Source organism: Leptonychotes weddellii, chromosome 11, assembly GCF_054177405.1.
Source record: "Leptonychotes weddellii isolate Sample4059 chromosome 11, ASM5417740v2, whole genome shotgun sequence".
In the NCBI taxonomy this organism is placed as follows: domain Eukaryota; kingdom Metazoa; phylum Chordata; class Mammalia; order Carnivora; family Phocidae; genus Leptonychotes; species Leptonychotes weddellii.
In genome coordinates, this window is record NC_138379.1 from 34,565,089 (window position 1) to 34,578,058 (window position 12,970).

At 52.3% G+C, this 12,970-nt stretch overlaps 1 protein-coding gene across 4 annotated transcripts in view; it reads left to right on the forward strand.

Moving 5' to 3' along the window:
• The first annotated feature begins 327 nt into the window (after positions 1-327).
• Positions 328-12,970, forward strand: part of PTPN5 (protein tyrosine phosphatase non-receptor type 5) — a 54,037-nt gene continuing 41,394 nt past the window's right edge. For 2 of the 4 annotated variants that reach the window (XM_081798475.1, XM_081798477.1), the window contains exon 1: positions 1,527-1,757. The gene's annotated coding sequence lies outside the window, so the exon portion shown is untranslated. Of the gene's footprint in view, positions 544-1,526; positions 1,758-12,970 lie in introns of those variants that run through there. The other 2 variants (XM_081798476.1, XM_081798479.1) reach the window with 2 other exon arrangements.

Consider the following 12,970-nt stretch of genomic DNA (forward strand, 5'->3'; position numbering starts at 1 on the left):
AGAGGGAGAAGCAGACTCCCCGCTGAGCAGGTAGCCCGATGCGGGACTCGATCCCGGGACTCCAGGATCATGACCTGAGCCGAAGGCAGTCGCTTAACCAACTGAGCCACCCAGGCGCCCTAAATAAAATCTTTAAAAAATAAAATAGGATGGTCACAGAAGACCTCTTTGAGGTGACACATTTAAGAGGTAAAGGCGTCCGCTAGGCATGTGACTGGGGGAAGTTTCCAGGCAGAGCCTTGCAAAGGTCCTGAGGCCACAGGGTGGCTGCCATGTTGGTGATGCATTAAAAGAGACCAGTGTGACTAGAGTGGTAGGGAGTGAGGTTAGAGAGTTCAAAGGTAGCCAGCTCAGGAGACGCCTTGCAGGCTGTTATGCGGCTTTAGCTTTCACTTGTCTGAAATGAAGAGCCATTGTAGGATTTCCAGTGAAGAAGAAGACTTACGTTTTAAAAGGATCTCTGACTGCTGTATGGAGAATCAACTGCAGGGGGCCAAGGTTGGAAGCAGGGAGACCAGTCTGGTGGCTACTGCAGAAATCCAGGTGAAAGACATGGTGGCTGGAACCAGGGTGGTAGCTGTGTGGTGTTGCGCCTCGGTTGCCCCATGTAACAATGGAGCTCAGGATCCCCGCTGTGTGTGCAGCCTGATGCCTCAAAAAGCCCCCCATCAGGAATATCAGGAACCTCCGGAGAGCAGGGTGCCATCCTGGGAAATGTGGGATTGTGGGGCGCATGGGCAGCTCCTTGCGCGTCCCGGCCCCCGGTGCCCAGGAGAAAGCCAAGGCAGGTGCGCGCCCCAGGGCGAGCGTCAGGCAGGAGAGACCTGGCGGAGTGAGGTCTTGCTCCCCAGAAACTGAAGAGCGACGAGTGGGAAGGCGGGTGCCTCCTCCGAGCCCTGGAGCAGGTCCTGGGCACCCGGCACTGTGTGCGCTCGGATATGCAACCACTCCGTGCAGATGTTGGCATCTTGCGGCCAACATCGGGGAGCGGCACAGCACCCTCTCCGTGCACACTCCCCGCCGCCCAGCACTGACCCCTTTGTCTCGCTCTCTCCTCTACCCCCATCTGTCTGCCTGTACGTCCCGCACTGGCTTCGGCGCGCACGGCCCCGCTGGGGTCCCTCTGGCGGTCGCCGTATCGGCGCAGCCCGGGCCCGGGGCTCCCGTGAAGAGAAAATCATGAATGAAATGCATGCGGTTCTCCCGCTCCCCCGCCCTCCCTGCCCAGGCAACCTCCGCGCGGGGGCGGCGCACGCGGGGACTCCGAGCAGAGTAGGGGGGAGGGGGCGCCTGAGATCAGGTCAGGGACTGAGGGTCCGAGATCCAGCCCCGCTCGGGCCCTGCGCGCTGCCGGAGCTCCCGCGCCCCGCCCGCCAGCCCCGCGGGCCCTGCGCAATTCCCGGGGAGCGGCGCCGGGCCGCCCGGGGGCGGGGCGGAGCCGGGGCTGGGGGGTGCCGAGCCGACCCGGAGGCTGCGCCCGCGACTCCGCAGCCCAAGCGCATTCGGTGGAGCGGCCGGGCAAGGGAGCGCGCACGGAGCGCGGGACGGAGCGCCGAGCGGACGGACCGACGGACGGACGCCCCCGCACACGCAGACGCACAGAGCTCGGCGCGGCCCCCGTCACACATACACACACACACTCGCGCAGACACACACAGGAACACACGCAGACACACGCACACTCGCGCGCGCACATCCTCCCGCCAGCCTCCCTGCCCGCCCGCCCGCTCGCCGGCGCCCGGAGCCCGCTCTGGCCGGTAAGTGCGGCGCCTCTGTGGGCGCCTTTGTGTGGGGAGCCGGTAGGTGGAAGGCGCGGGGTCCCTCCCGGGGCGGCCCCGCGACTGAGACCTCCTCCAACCCCCAGGGCCGAGAAGCGGGAGCCCGCCACCGCCACGCCCCCATGGGGCTCCCTGCGCCCCCGGACTGGGGGAGGGGGCCCCCGCGCCGGGGAGGGGGCTCGGCGCTGGGTACCGGGGAGAGAGCAGCAGCCACTCCCCACGAAGCCCGTGCACGGTTCCGGGGAAGGATGGAGACGGTGGTCCCGGGTCCGAGCCTCCGCGAGCGAGGCTGGTGCGCGGCTCTTGGCTGCGTCGCCTTTCCGGGGTCTGAAGCTCCGGAGCGAGGCAGGAGATCGCCGCTAGCCTGCCGGCCTGTAAAACGCGGCTCCCAGCCTTCCCTTCGCTTCGCCTCCCCCGGACCGACCGTGTAGCTTAAACAACCCGCCACCCACCCACCCCCAAAATAAGAGCCCAGCGCATTCCCCTCCCCCAGCATGCCCCTTTTTCCTAGATGAGGCCCAGGCTGCTGCAAAATCCGGAGATTGTCCCGGTCAGAGCCCTGAGGGGCTTACCTTACCAAGGATCACGTGGCTTGGAAGGTCAGGACCAGATGAGCCCTTGGAACTCATTTAACCCCCTCACTTTACAAATGGGGAAACTGAGGTCCAGTGAGGTGGCTTGACCAAGGTCACCAGAGTTAGTGACAAAGCCTGCATTAGAATCTAGGGTCTCTGGCTTTCCTGTTCATTTTTCTCCTACATAATTCAGTCCTATACCCATTGAAGCCCCAGAACCCCAAAATTCATCTGAGTGTACCAGGGAAGTCTGTAATTCCAGCCCTGCCCCCACTTGGAGCGGCAGGTGCCATTCATTTGTTACCATCCTTACTGGGGGCGGGGGGAGGGGTGGAAAGGGTGGCCTTTAGTTTGCCTCAGTCAGCCTCAGAGGAGAGCTCTCTTATGCAAGCAAGCACTCCAGGTTTGGGGATTTAATTTGCAAGAATGAAGCAGCTCTGGGCAGGAGATCAGATTCTAGGGTGTTGGGCTCTCCCAGGAGTCATTGAGCCTGTCCTGTGTCCTCAGTTGGACCAGTTGGTGTGGCTTTCAGGAGTCATCCCCTTCCCTCACCTTGACCTGACTATATGCCTTCCAGGTCATGCTCCCCTCCTCCTTAATGGCCTGGGTCTTCTAATCTAACCAGGCCCCTTGCATCATCCCTTTGTGGAGGTCCCCCAAGTCCTTCATGTCAGGCCAGCCCTTCCTCCTTGATGTATGTTGAGTACAGTCTCTTGCTGTTGCTGACAAAGCTGCTGGGGAAGCTTGAATTACAGCCTCCCCAGGCTCAGGTGGTAGCTCAGGGTAAGGCTCCCTCAAGGGCAGCTGGGTGTCCCCAGAGCTGAGCCCGATGCCTGGCGCAGACAGGGTGCCCCGAGAGGTATGTCAAAGGAGTGCAAGCTGGGTGGTGAATGGATGAAGTCAGTCACTCTTGAGGAGACTCCGTTGGATGAGATAGTAGTTGGCAAGGAGGGCAATGTTCAGTCTCTAGGGGCCTGAGGCTCTTGTCTCAAGAGCTTCCTTCTTGAGTGGGGTGAGCCGCCTGGCAAGGTGACTAGGTGTCATAACTCCAGGGACCACCACTCACACCGTATGTGGTCCACAGAAATGGCATTGCACTCCAGGAGCGCCATTTACATGGACTTCCTGATGCGTAGTGCCCACTGGCTTTTTGTGGAGCAGAGGCTCCCACACTGAAAGTGAAGAGATCTGGGTTCCAGGCCCAGTCTCCTCCTCACTGGCTGGACAGTTTCAGTGAATGCTCATAACCTCTCTGGGTCTGTTTCTTCATCTGAAAAATAAGATCATTGGATTGGAAATTTTCAGGGTATCTTTCAGGTCTGGACTGTGGGGAGGGGGGAGGGGAGCACTTATTTATATAATTGCTGTGGGCCTGATTTTCCTCTTCTATTACTCTGTGAGGGAATAAAATGAGATGAAATAATTTATATAGGGTACTTAGCCCAGTGCCTGGGGCATAGAAAGAGCTCCAGAATAGGTAACTATTAATACCATTAGAGCCCCAGCTTTGTGGGTATACTCCACATCTTCCCTCTTCAGATAGCCCAAGAACATGGGATTTTAGGGCCTCGGAGTCCCTCTCCCTCAAAAAATCTCTTTCCCACTGGACTTCGCACTCAGCCGGCATAAGACATCCATGAAGCCTCCCTGGGACAAGGAACGCTTCGGTTTATCAGTTGTTTCACAGCTAATCATGACTGAATTTAGTAACTAATATAGTGTCAAAATGTTTCTTACACTGTCGCTTGCATTTAATTCTCCTAAGACACCCATGATAGCCACAGTGTTATCATTCCCATTTTATAAATGGGGAAGTTAAGACTTGGAGTTGAACTTATCTAAGGGTGCATACTTTAAAAGTCTCAGAGCCAGGGAGCTGTGCCTTGAGCTCAGATCATCTGAATCCAGATTCTGAACTCTTTCTTCTACATCATGTTGCCTGTCCTTTCCCAACGCCTGCCCTAAGAGAGAGACGGATGACCTTTGGGAAAGAGCTGAGAAGAAGGATGGATTTTATTCTTCTGGAAAATCAGGAATCGCTTCTTGGAGAAGCTCTGTAGCATTTGAGTTGGGTCTACATGATTAGTACAGTAGAAGAAAGAAAGGAAATTATTTCAAGTATTAGAGGCAACATGAGCAGAGGACAGGCATTGGGGCCTTCTTGGGCGTGTGTAGAAACTGGGAAGTGTATCATTCCAACTGGAGCAGAAAGGATAACAGAGGAGTTGTGAGAGGGAAGACTAGGTAGGAAGGTGGAGGTAGTTTCTGGGAGCATTGAATGCCAAGCTAAGAGATGGGTCTTTAGTTTTTGAGTAGGGAAGAGACCGATCCAGTCTGGCCAATAGGAAACTCATCCTGGCTGCCCTGTGGAGAACAGATTGGAGGGGAGGACCCACTGGCAGGGAGGTCAGGTGAGAAATAATGACAGAGGTCTAAGTGAGCGATAAGGAGTGGGGGTGGTCATAAGAACGAAGAGAGAAAGGAGTTGATGCAGGGGGCCAGAGTGTCACCAAAATGGGCAGGGGTTTGGATGTAGGTGCTAGAGGGAGGGAGGAATGAGAAGTGGTGGCAAGGTTTTGAGCCTGAGTGGCTAAGGATGCCATTCACAGAGAGAGCCCAACAGGAGGGGGGTGGGGAGGTCTGCCAGTGGGGGCCATGGATCTGACAGGGCACCATAATGACTCCTGCAAAGCTGGCTCACTGAGCACCCCGAACTGTCAAGAGCCAGTTTGCTCATTCATTCATTCAATCTCCAGATACATATAAACATCTGTTATGTGCCAGGTTGTTCTGGGCTCTGGGGATACATTGCTGAAAAAGATGAACTTCCTGCCCAAGCTCTACCAAGGGAGACAGAAAATAAAACATAAGCAGAGATATGACATTTCAAGGGGTGAGAAGTGCTCTGGAGAAAAATAAAACAGGGGTGGGGAGCGGGGAGAGTGAAGGAAGAGATTCGCCTTTAAATAGAATTGCCTTTGAGGAGGTGAGAGTTGAGCAAAGACCTAAATGAAGTGAGGAGACCAGAGAGAATAGCATTCTAAGAAGAGGAGACCACCAGTGCAAAGGCCCTGGGGTAAGAATCCCTTGGTGTTTTCAGGGACTAGCAAGTGTGGCTGTAAGAGATAGGCAGAGAAGAATGGTGGTAAGGGAAAAGGTAGGAGAGAGGGGCAGGGCCAGATCATGTAGGTGTTTATAGGCCTAAGGAATAAGAAATCACAGTGTTAATGAGTCCCAAGAGAACCAGAGTCCTATTCTTCTTGTATTCTTAGTGACTAGCAAACCAAACCTGACACTCAGCACTGGCTCACTAAATAGTTGTTGAGTGACTGAATGTTAGAAATGACCATTTATGTATGAAGCTGCATACCTTGGAATTATATGAACCACTAAATAAAGATATTACGGCATAGTAAGGTGTCATATGGTCAAAATGGTAAAGCTCAGATGATTTGAATGTGTTGTCATTCAAGTATGAAAAGTCCACAGTTTGCAGATTTGTTAGAGAGCAAGGCTCTCGGTGAGAATGTCTAACTTTGGGCTAATGTAAGGGGTAAACCATTCGTGGCCAAAGCTCTTGGTCACTGTGATAGTAAAATGAAGACCCTACATTGTCCTTCCTTTGCATGGTGAGGTGGTTGGTTGAAGTCATTAGAGAGGCTTCAAGTCAAAATGTTCCCCTCTCCCAGAACTCTCTGAAAGTCACTCAGAGGGATTTGTGGACTTCAGTGATGGGCAGCATGTGGGTGTCTGGAGTCAGCTCCAAAGACTGTACGTTTCATCATCAGCCAAAGGGTGTTGCCTGGCCTTAAATAAATTGCATTGTAAAAATGACATGACCACACTATAAAGCAAATGTAAGATTAACCATGATATTGAACATCCTGTTCTGTTTCTTCTGAAAATCTTTTTTTCTTCCTGCAGTTTTTTTTTTTATTTTTTTATTTGAATTCCAGTTAGTTAACATACAGTGTAATGTTAGTTTCAGGTGTACAATATAGTGATTCAACACTTCCATGTATCACCTGGTGCTCATCACAATAAGTGGACTCCTTAATCCCCATCCCCTATCTCCCCCATCCCCCTACCTACCTCCCCTCTGGCAACCATCAATTTGTTCCCTGTATTAAGAGTCTGTTTCTTGGTTGCCTCTAAAAGCCTGTATTTTTTAATGGATGAAATCAGTCCACATCTAGCTTTAGTACCTTGCATTTTTCACTTAACATTTTATTGTGACTTCTGTGTCCCATCATGATCTTTTTATCCTTAGTGGCTTTGCTATATTTTGTTTAACCATTTCTTTGTTGGTGGATATAGTAGTGAACATCCTCAAGCACAGCTTTTACATCTCGGATTCTCAAGGCATCCGTTTTAAGCATCCTCAAGAGGGTATGATGGGGCCATGGATAGGTTAAAGAGGGGCCCAAGGGACAGAAAGGAGTGACTGTGGACAGAGGCAGGTTGATTTTGTGGACCTAAATGATGTGGCCCTGGGTCCTGGGGGAGAAAGAGAACAGGGGACACTGGAGCAAGAACCAAGGAGAGGATGGACAGAGATCACAGATCAGGAGGCCAGAGGCAAAAGAGCCCTAAGGGTATGCCAGAGTGGTGGTAACCAGCTCTGTCCGATTCGGGATGAGGTCCCTCCAGCATTTTCTTGGTTCTGTTGGGGTGCTTTTTTAAAATTGGGAAGTACATGAAATTTGCTCTTTTACCCATTTCTAAGGAATACAGTTCAGCGACATTAAGTACATTCGTAACGTTGCACCACCATCACCACCTTCCACCCATAGAACTCTCTTCATCCTGCAAAACTGAAACTCTGTATTCATTAAACAATAATCCCTCATTCCCGCCCAGCCTCTGGTAGCCTGTATTCCACTTTCTTTCTCTGTGAATTCACCTGTTCTAGGCCCCTTGTATATACACTATTTGCCTTTTAGTGGCTGGCCTATTTCACGTAGCAGAGTGTTCTTCAAGATGCATCCATGTTGTTGCATGGGTCAGAAGTCCCTTCCTTTTTCAGGCTGAGTAATACTGCGTTGTCCAAACGACCACATTTGGTTTATCCATTCATCCATTGATGCGCACTTGGGTTGCTTCCAGCTTTGGGCTGTTGTGGACATTGTTCCTGTGTTACATATTGATGTACGTATCTGAGCCCCTGCTTTCAGTTTTTTTGGATCTAAGAGTGGAATTGCTGGATCATAGGGTCATTCTGTGTTTAACTTTGTGAGGAACAACTGGGGCTTTTTTTAAAAAAGATTTTTGTGGGCCCAGCATGAAAAAGGCCACTGAATGAAGTCTTCGGAGTTTGGAGTCTGGGAAGAAGCCATTAATTTAAAAAAATTGATGCTCGGGGCACCTGGGTGGCTCAGTCGGTTAAGTGACCAACTCTTGGTTTCGGCTCAGGTCGTGATCTCAGGGTCATGAGATCGAGCCCTGCATTGTGCTCCACGCTCAGCACAGAGTCTGTTCCAGATTCTCTCTTCCTCTTCCTCCAGCTCACGTGCTTTCTCTCTCTTGCTCAAATAAATAAAATTTTTTGAAAAATAAAAAAGTAGAAGCTCGTGGCTTCTTCGTGGCCTTGGAGGTAAGAGAGAGGAGAGAAGAGAGACCAGAGTAAAAGTGAATCCAGCCTCCATTTCTGAAGAATTATTGTGATTTAGAGGCCTTGTGGGTAGAAAAAGAAAGCTCTCTGGAGAGGTCTTAGTGGATGCAGTTCATTTATGCATGCAAGTGTTTACTGTGCCAGGAAATCCACGTGGCCACAAGGCCCCTGCCCACAAGGAGCTTACGTCTCTTGGGGGTGCCAGACGAGTAACCCAGCAACAGTGCTCCATCCTGACATGTGTTCTGATAATGATAATAACAAGTACTGACTTCTTCTGGGTGCTTATGACATTATCTCCTTATCCTCATGACAGGTCAGTACAGAAGGTGTTTATTGTCCTCAGCTTACAGACTCAGAGGGCTTGAGGAACTTGCCAAGAGCACACAGCGAGGGAGTGGCAGAGCCAGATTCAGACCTAGGCAGTAACCGTCCTCTGGTGCTGGGCCGAGGGCTGTGGGAACGCAGGAGAGACACCTGCACAGCATGGAGATCCGGGAAGGCTTCCTGCAGGAAGAGGTGGGCCAGCGTTTTAGCATAAGTCAGCTGTGTTCTGCTTTTGCCTGTGGTTTCAGAAAACGGTTTTCTGTAGCAGCAGCAGCAGCAGCCTCCAGCCCTCCTGCTAGGGACTCTGACCTCCCAGGGCCACCCCACCTCACCGAGACTCCATTTCAGAGGAGAATAATCATTCATCATCACTGGTGCTCATCATGAGGCCAGGCGGGGGGCATTTCCTTTTCCCTCTGACTCCCCTACCTGGCCTCCTTCCAGCCTCTCCTGGGGTACCACAGAGGGACATCTAGGGCTCCTCCTGGGTCCGAGCAGCTTCAGGACAGCGGGCTGGAATTGACCAAGGACAAAGCCCAGGAGTGGCCATGGAGGTCCCGTGTCCACCTTCTGCGTCACTTCGCTGCCCCAAGATGCCCGGACCTTGTGGGCTCCCATCATGGCCAAAGCCCCATCTTCCCCAAACCCAGATGTAGCCAGTCCCCTCTGCTCCTTCATCCCCTGGTGTGGCCTGCAGCACTGCTTCCCACCAGGGACCCTCTTAGCCTTTGAGTGGGAGAGCTCCTCGTCGCGAAAGCCTCCCCGGCCCCATCCCCTAAATATTGCCAGCGCACCTTTAGTCGTGACCACCAAGAACGAAGTACCTGCCCTCTGAGGTAACCATGGTTCCTGGTCCTGTCATTCTGGATGTTTCGTCCGTTCTTAATCTTCACAGGAATGGCATCAGAACATGGGGTCTTTGTGGCATGAGGCAGTTCGGGGGATCCATCCGTGTTGTGCCCCCGGCCTCACTGGCACAGATTTCTACATGCCAGCTAGAGTGAAAGCAGCCTCCAAGTTCAAGGCAGGATGACTTGGCCTGCTGCACCAAGCCGGCTGCCATGCCGCGGGGGTCCCCTCTCCTGCCCCCTCTGCAGCTGCACCCACATGTCCTCTTTCTCCCACTCCCCGGCTCCTTCCTCTCTCTGGCTCTTTGCCCCATCGCTGTCCTCTGCCTGGAATGCTCTCCCCACTGTCTGCTGAACTCCTGCTTGTCCCAGAGATGCTCATCATCTCTCTGTGCAACTTCCCAGCCCCTCCCATTGTGCCCTCCTAGGCATTCCCATAAGATGGCCTCAGGTGATATTTAGCACATTTCTTTCTTTTTTTATTAGTTTCAGAGGTAGATTTAGTGATTCATCAGTTGCGTATAACACCCAGTGCTCATGACATGACGTGCCCTCCTTAATGTCCATCACCCTGTTACCCCATCCCCGCACCCACCTCCCCTCCAGCAACCCTCTGTTTGTTTCCTAGAGTTCACTGTCTCTCATGGTTTGCCTCCCTCTCAATTTTCATCTTATTTTATTTTTCCTTCCCTTCCTCTGTGTTCATCTGCTTTGTTTCTTAAATTCCACATATGAGTGAGATCATATGATACTTGTCTTTCTCTGACTGACTTATTTCGCTTCACATAATACCCTCTAGTTCCATCCACGTCGTTGCAAATGGCAAGATTTCATTCTTTTTGATGGCTGAGTAATATTCCTCTGTGTGTGTGTGTGTGTGTGTGTGTGTGTGTATCACCTCTTCTTTATCTACTCATCTCGTCGATGGACATCTGGGCTCTTTCCATATTTTGGCCATTTAGTACATTTCTGACTCTATGCACTAAGCTGGACCCTGGCTGAGGGCAGGGACTGGGTCCTGGGCCCAACAGAGCCTGATAGTAAAGAATCATATAAGATTATAAAACAATAGCAGACCTTGTCTCCAGATTGTCTTGGAAGCAAACTGGATTTAAAACAACCATTCAAAATAAATCTCACCCACCCTCTGAAACTGATAAAAGAGACAGTGTGAGATATCTCTGACTACAGATGATCAATGTAAAGTGAAACTCGCCGCCAGTGAAGCAGAGACCTCCAGCCCTTCCCCAGAGGACCCAGCATCATGGAAATGGCATCAGAGAGTACAGAGTAGTACAGCTCAGGGAGCCAGGGAAGAGACCCGAGTCAATCAGGAAAGGCTGCCTGGAAGAGGTCAAGTTCCAAATGTTTTCAAAGAGGAGTCTATTAAACCAGGGAGTTACATAATCAGGGGGTAATTCACAGAAAGCCTTAACACATGATCCAAAGCAGCCTGGATCTGTCCTCTCATGACCCTGATCCTGAGTCTCACATGGCTGCCCTTCCCTTTCAATTCTTTTCACTCACTTCTTTCTTCTTTTTTTTTTCCCACTTAGTCACTCCTTCCTATCTTCTTTTCAAGTCCAAGGGTACGGGAAAATGCTGGAAGCACATTGCCCTGCCTCCCATCCCTCTTCCTCTGCACGGGGCTCCCCGTTGTGGGCCATATAGGAGGAGGCCCATCCTTTGCCCCTTCTCAGCCTGGGCAGCTCACAGAAGCCCAGGTTATGAACGGGATAGCCAGGGAGCAGCCCAGGGTGCAGTGCAGTCTGTTGCCAGATTCCGAGTCACAAATCAAATGCTGGGAGAAGAATTCAGCCAGAGGCGTGGTCACCGTGCACTGGGCTCACTGGAAAGGCTTCCTGGAGGAGGCATGGTGCTGAGGTAGGGGTCCTGAGGGCAGAAGGGCCCGAGGCCACAGCTCGGAAAGGAGGAACAGGGAGGCCTATGCGGGAAGGAAGAACAGGGGAGCCAAAGGCCGAGAATCAAAAATGAGTGTGGCTGGAAGATGGGGCAGTGTTCATGGTGCAGGAGGGTTTGGGGAATCCCATGAAGTCAGGTTTCCAGTTCTTTGACCCACCTTCCTAAGGGCTCCGGGTCTGACGAGGGAGACCTGGAAACAGCCCAGGGCTCTCCAGATGGAAGAAGAGTCTGTTCTGCTGGGGAGGCCCTGCACTGTTCTCATTAGCTCCAGGAACACCTGACTGAGCCTGAGGGAAAAGGAAACAGACCTTTGGAGCTGATGGCCCTGCCTGGTCCAAAGGGCAGAAGCATCTCTGGTGCGGGGTTGACTTCGAGGGAAGCTTTGGGCCAGGTCAGCTGTAAGAAGGAGGAGGCCGTCTGCCTCAGGTTGCCTGGTACTTTCTTTACTGCAGTCACTTCCAGAGCCTGTAAGTTCCACAACCCTGCCATGGGCAGCTGTGTTGCTCCTGCAGCCCAGAGAAAGAAACTGAGGTTCAGAGAGGTCCAGACACTGGCCAGGGACCCCATGGGGACAATGTGGCAAAGCACAGTGTTTCAACCAGGTCTCTCTGCCTCTAAATCCATCCTTTTTCCAGAGTACTATGGTGGCCTTGAGGTGCGTGACCTTAGAATGGTCAGCTGTCACGTTTTGAGGGATTCTGCCCATAACCGAGGACCTCTGTTGACAACCTGCCCTGGGCCCCAGGTTTCCAGCTGTACAGTAGCATGAGGCATTGAGAGGACCATCTGTCCTTGGCCCGGGACCTAGCTCTGTCCTGTCTTCTCCATGGGCCACCTGAGCAGGACGAGAGTGACACTTAACCTGGGCTCATGCCAGGCTCTAATCCCTCCAAGTGCCTATTAGCTCCTAGACAAAGTGAGCTAATGATGTCTTTTTCACAGGGTTGCCGCAAGGGTCTAATTAAATAAGGCATTGGAAAGCATGGGGCACATAGTAGGTATGCAGCTGATATTACATTTGAATGCAGGAGGTCAGACCCATTTAAACCTTGACTCTGGTCCCGTCTGGTTCGTTTGTTTTTTTTTTTTTTCCCTTCCCATTCCATATGACACTCTATTGTGTCTCCTGGCAAAGGAGCCTCAGACCCAGCCAAGGTTTCCAAGTGTAGCCTCTGCCTTGCCTCTCCCAGGCTCTGCCTGACTCCGTTTGTCTGAGTCTTTCACCAAATCCTAAAGTGCCAGGGTCTTCCCAGCCTATGCTGGCACTGCCTGGGCCAGGCCTGAGCACAGAAGGGTTAAATGAGAGGCAGAGGTTGGGGACTCTGGCCGGGACTAGACCTCATGATGGGTGTGGCAGGAGCTAGAGCTCTCCCTGGCTGCAGGGGGAGCAACCGTAGCTCTGAGCCCCGGCTCTCCCCTCTGTAGTGCGTACAAGCCCTATGAGAAGTGGTTTCATAAGCGTGAAGAGCAGAGCAGACGCCAAACGGGACCATCATGGACGATCCAGAGCAAGGCAGAGGCACAGGTAGTCCAGGCCAGCGGGTGGCATCAGGGACATCTAGGGCTGAAACCAGAGGCCTATAGACACCAGCAGCATGAAACCATTTGTGATCAGGGTGAGTATGTGACCAACACAGGCCAAGTCAGAATTCTTGTTCCACGTGGATTGGGGAGGGCTGCAAGAGTGGACAAGGCCTCAGTCCTAAAGGCAAATGACCAAGACAGAGACTCTGCCAGGGGCATCAGGCGAAAAGCCAGGTGCTGGGATTGGGCCAGTGTCCAAGCCAGACGAGCAACAGTGAGACTGAGTGTTGTTACAACTCTCAACAACCGTCATATGAGCTAACTCTTACATAACGTACTCTGGCCAAGCATTCCTCTAGGAGCTGGATGTTTACTCATCCCAAC